Source organism: Aegilops tauschii, chromosome 4 (genome assembly GCF_002575655.3).
Source record: "Aegilops tauschii subsp. strangulata cultivar AL8/78 chromosome 4, Aet v6.0, whole genome shotgun sequence".
NCBI lineage: Eukaryota > Viridiplantae > Streptophyta > Magnoliopsida > Poales > Poaceae > Aegilops > Aegilops tauschii.
The window spans coordinates 103,978,138-103,984,171 of record NC_053038.3 but is presented as its reverse complement, the minus strand read 5'-3'; positions in this window follow the sequence as shown (position 1 = coordinate 103,984,171).

Here is a 6,034-nt window from a genome sequence, read left to right as displayed (position 1 = left end):
AGAGGAGATTCATCCCGACTTGTGGGGGAATCATAGTCTCCATCATCCTTTCCTCACTTGGGACAATGCTCTAATAATGATGATCATCACACTTTTATTTACTTTACAACTCAAGAATTACAACTCAAAACTTAGAACAAAATATGACTCTATGGAATGCCTCCGGCGGTGTACCGGGATATGCAATGAATCAAGAGTGACATGTATGAAAGAATTATGAACGGTAGCTTTGCCACAAATACGATGTCAACTACATGATCATGCAAAGCAATATGACAATGATGGAGCGTGTCGTGGTAACGGAACGGTGGTAAGTTGCATGGCAATATATCTCGGAATGGCTATGGAAATGCCATGATAGGTAGGTATGGTGGCTGTTTTGAGGAAGGTATATGGTGGGTGTATGATACCGGCGAAAAGTGCGCGGTATTAGAGAGGCTAGAAATGGTGGAAGGATGAGAGTGTGTATAATCCATGGACTCAACATTAGTCATAAGGAACTCATATACTTGTTGCAAAAATATACAAGTTATCAAAGCAAAGTATTACGCGCATGCTCCTAGGGGGATAGATTGGTAGGAAAAGACCATCGCTCGTCCCCGACCGCCACTCATAAGACAATCAATAAATAAATCATGCTCCGACTTCATCACATAACGGTTCACCATACGTACATGCTACGGGAATCACAAACTCTAACACAAGTATTTCTCAAATTCACAACTACTCAACTAGCATGAATCTAATATCACCATCTTCATATCTCAAAACAATTATCAAGCATCTAACTTCTCATAGTATTCAACACACTCATAAGAAAAAAAATACTAATCTTGGATGCCTATTATATTAGGACTAATTTTTATGATTAAAGCAAATTACCATGCTGTTTTGTAGGACTCTCAAAATAATATAAGTGAAGCATGAGAGAAAAAGAGTTTCTATAAAACAAAACCACCACCATGCTCTAAAAGATATAAGTGAAGCACTAGAGCAAAAACTATATAGCTCAAAAGATGTAAGTGAAGCACATAGAGTATTCTAATAAATTCCGAATCATGTGTGTCTCTCTCAAAAGGTTTGTACAGCAAGGATGATTGTGGTAAACTAAAAATCAAAGACTCAAATCATACAAGACGCTCCAAGAAAAACACATATCATGTGGTGAATAAAAATATAGCTCCAAGTAAAGTTACCGATAGACGAAGACGAAAGAGGGGATGCCTTCCGGGGCATCCCCAAGCTTTGGCTTTTTGGTGTCCTTAGATTATCTTCGGGTGCCATGGGCATCCCCAAGCTTAGGCTCTTGCCACTCCTTGTTCCATAATCCATCAAATCTTTACCCAAAACTTGAAAACTTCACAACACAAAACTTACAGAAAATCTCGTGAGCTCCGTTAGCGAAAGAAAACAAAACACCACTTCAAGGTACTGTATTGAACTCATTCTTTATTTATATTGGTGTTAAACCTACTGTATTCCAACTTCTATATGGTCTATAAACTCTTTTACTATCCATAGATTCATCAAAATAAGCAAACAACACACGAAAAACAGAATCTGTCAAAAACAGAACAGTCTGTAGTAATCTGTAACTAACGCAAACTTCTGGAACTCAGAAAAATCTAACAAAATAGGAAGACCTATACAATTTGTTTATTGATCTACTGAAATTTGAATCAGTATTTTATCACGTTCTGGTGATTTTAAACAATTGTTTTCATGAATAGAAAGTTTCTGGAATTTTCAGCAAGATCAAATAACTATCATCCAAGAAGATCCTATAGGTTTAACTTGGCACAAACACTAATTAAAACATAATAACAAATCTAAAAAGAGGCTAGATCAAATATTTATTCCTAAATAGAAGCAAAAAGCAAAAAAAAACTAAAATAAAATTGGGTTGCCTCCCAACAAGCGCTATCGTTTAACGCCCCTAGCTAGGCATAAAAGCAAGGATAGATCTAGGTATTGCCATCTTTGGTAGGAAATCCATAAGTAGCTCTCATAATAGATTCATATGGTAATTTTATTTTCTTTCTAGGAAAGTGTTCCATACCTTTCCTTAAAGGTAATTGGAATCTAATATTCCCTTCCTTCATATCAATAATTGCACATCATTCTGAGGAAAGGTCTACCAAGAATAATAGAACATGAAGGATTGCAATCTATGTCAAGAACAATGAAATCTACGGGCACATTTCCTATTTGCAACAATAAGAACATCATTAAATTCTTCCCATAGGTTTCTTAATAGTGGAATCCGCAAGGTGCAAGTTTAAAGAACAATCATCAAATTCACGGAATCCTAGCAAATCACACAAGGTTTTTGGAATCGTGGAAACACTAGCACCCAAATCACACAAAGCATAGCATTCATGATCTTTAATTCTAATTTTAATAGTAGGTTCCCACTCATCATAAAGTTTTCTAGGGATAGAAACTTCCAACTCAAGTTTTTCTTCATAAGATTGCATTAAAGCATCAACGATATGTTTGGTAAAAGCTTTATTTTGACTATAAGCATGAGGAGAATTTAGCAGGGATTGCAACAAGGAAATACAATCTATCAAAGAGCAATTATCATAATTAAATTCCTTGAAATCCAAAATTGTGGGTTCATTAATATCTAAAGTTTTGACCTCTTCAATCCCACTTTTTCCAATTTTTGCATCAAGATCTAAAAACTCCGAATTTTTGGGACGCCTTCTAGGTAAAGGTGACTCATATCCAGTCCCATCATTATCAAGATTCATATTGCAAAACAAAGATTTAATAGGAGACACATCAATAACTTTTAGATCTTCATCTTTATTTTCATAGAAACTAGAAGAACACACTTTCACAAAGCAATCTTTCTTAGCACGCATCCTAGCGGTTCTTCCTTTGCACTCATCAATGGAAATTCTCATGGCTTTGAGAGACTCATTGATATCATGCTTAGGTGGAATAGATCTAAGTTTCAAAGAATCAACATCAAGAGAAATATTATCAACGTTCCTAGCCAATTCATCAACCTTAAGCAATTTTTCTTCATGTAAAGCATTGAAATTCTTTTGCGAATTCACAAACTCCTTAACACTAATCTCAAATTCAGAGGGCATCTTATTAAAATTTCCATAAGAATTGTTGTAGGAATTACCATAATTATTAGAGGAATTACTAGGGAACGGCCTAGGATTAAAGTTTCCTCTATACGCGTTGTTACCAAAATTATTCCTACCAACAAAATTCACATCCATAGATTCATTATTATTCTCAATCAAGGTAGACAAAGGCATATCATTAGGATCAGAGAAAACACTCTTATTAGCAAACAATTTCATAAGTTCATCCATCTTTCCACTCAAAACATTAATTTCTTCTATCGCATGCACTTTTTTACTAGTGGATCTTTTGGTGTGCCATTGAGAATAATTAACCATAATATTGTCTAGGAGTTTAGTAGCTTCTCCTAAAGTGATTTCCATAAAAGTGCAGCCCGCGGCCGAATATAAAAGATTTCTAGAAGCAAAATTCAATCTGGCATAATTTTTTTGTATAATCATCCAAAGATTCAAACCATGTGTAGGGCAATTACGTACCATTAATTTCATCCTCTCCCAAGCTTGTGCAACATGTTCATGATCAAGTTGCTTAAAATTCATGATATCGTTTCTAAGAGACATGATTTTAGCGGGAGGAAAATACTTAGAGATAAAAACATCTTTGCACTTATTCCATGAATCAATACTATTTTTAGGCAAAGACGAAAACCAAGCTTTAGCATGATCTCTAAGCGAAAAAGGAAATAGCTTCAATTTAACAATATCATTGTCCACATCTTTCTTCTTTTGCATATCGCACAAATCAACAAAGCTATTTAGATGGGTAGCGGCATCTTCACTAGGAAGGCCGGCGAATTGATCTTTCATGACAAGATTCAACAAAGCAGCATTAATTTCACAAGATTCATCATCGGTAAGGGGAGCAATCAGAGTGCTAAGAAAATCATTGTTGTTGGTAAAGTCACACAATTTAGTACTGTCTTGAGCCATCGTGACAAGCAAGCAATCCAACACACGAGTAAACAAGAAGCAAGCGAAAAAGAGGTGAACGGAAAAGAGAGGGCGAATAAAACGGCAAGGGTGAAGTGGGGGAGAGGAAAACGAGAGGCAAATGGCAAATAATGTAATGCGAGGGATAAGAGTTTGTGATGGGTAGTTGGTATGTCTTGACTTGTGCGTAGACCCGGCAACGGCGCCAGAAATGGCTTGTTGTTGGGAGTCAAATCTTGACTTGACTTGGCGCGAATTTCCCCGGCAACGGCGCCAGAAATCCTTCTTGCTACCTCTTGAGCACTGCGTTGGTTTTCCCTTGAAGAGTAAAGGGTGATGCAGTAAAGTAGCGTAAGTATTTCCCTCAGTTTTTGAGAACCAAGGTATCAATCCAGTAGGAGATCACGCTCGAGTCCCACGCACCTAGACAAACAAATAAGAACCTCGCAACCAACGCGATAAAGGGGTTGTCAATCCCTTCACGGTCACTTACGAGAGTAAGATCTGATAGACATGATAAGATAATATTTTTGGTATTTTTATGATAAAGAGAAATAAAGATGCAAAGTAAAATAAACGGCAATATAAATAGCTAAGTGTTGGAAGATTAATATGATGGAAGATAGACCCGGGGGCCATAGGTTTCACTAGTGGCTTCTCTCAAGAGCATAAGTACTACGGTGGGTAAACGAATTAGTGTCTAGCAATTGATAGAATTGAGCATAGTTATGAGAATATCTAGGTATGATCATGTATATAGGCATCACGTCCGCGACAAGTAGACCGACACGATTCTGCATCTACTACTATTACTCCACACATCGACCGCTATCCAGCATGCATCTAGAGTATTAAGTCATAAGAACAGAGTAATGCTTTAAGTAAGATGACATGATGTAGAGGGATAAACTCATGCAATATGATATAAACCCCATCTTTTTATCCTCGATGGCAACAATACAATACATGCCTTGCTGCCCCTACTATCACTGGGAAAGGACACTGCAAGATTGAACCCAAAGCTAAGCACTTCTCCCATTGCAAGAAAGACCAATCTAGTAGGCCAAACCAAACTGATAATTCAAAGAGACTTGCAAAGATAACCAATCATACATAAAAGAATTCAGAGAAGATTCAAATATTGTTCATAGATAATCTTGATCATAAACCCACAATTCATCGGATCTCGACAAACACACCGCAAAAGAAGATTACATCGAATAGATCTCCAAGAAGATCGAGGAGAACTTTGTATTGAGATCCAAAGAGAGAGAAGAATCCATCTAGCTAATAACTATGGACCCTAAGGTCTGAGTTAAACTACTCACACATCATCGGAGAGGCTATGGTGTTGATGTAGAATCCCTCCGTGATCAATGCCCCCTCCGGCGAAGCGCCGAAAAAGGCCCCAAGATGGGATCTCACGGGTATAGAAGGTTGCGGCGGTGGAAATAGGGTTTTGGCTTCGTATATGATGGTTTGGGTGTACGTAGGTATATATAGGAGGAAGAAGTACGTCGGTGGAGCAACGAGGGGCCCACGAGGGTGGAGGGCGCGCCTCCTGCCTCGTGCCTTCCTCGTTGATTGCTTTACGTAGACTCCAAGTCCTCTGGATCACGTTTGTTCCGAAAATCATGTTCCCGAAGGTTTCATTCCGTTTGGACTCCGTTTGATATTCTTTTCCTTCGAAACACTGAAATAGGCAAAAAACTACAATTTGGGCTGGGCCTCCGGTTAATAGGTTAGTCCCAAAAATAATATAAAAGTGTATAATAAAGCCCATTAAACATCCAAAACAGAATATAATATAGCATGGAACAATAAAAAATTATAGATACGTTGGATACGTATCATCTGCTGTCATTAAATTTGCAGAGATGTCTGATCAGAGTGACAGTCAGAACATGTCTGAGGAACATGTGCAGATGAGTGAGGGTTCAGATCCCTCAAGCACTTCTGATGATGGCAGTAGGAGCACTCCAAGCAACTTGCCAAAG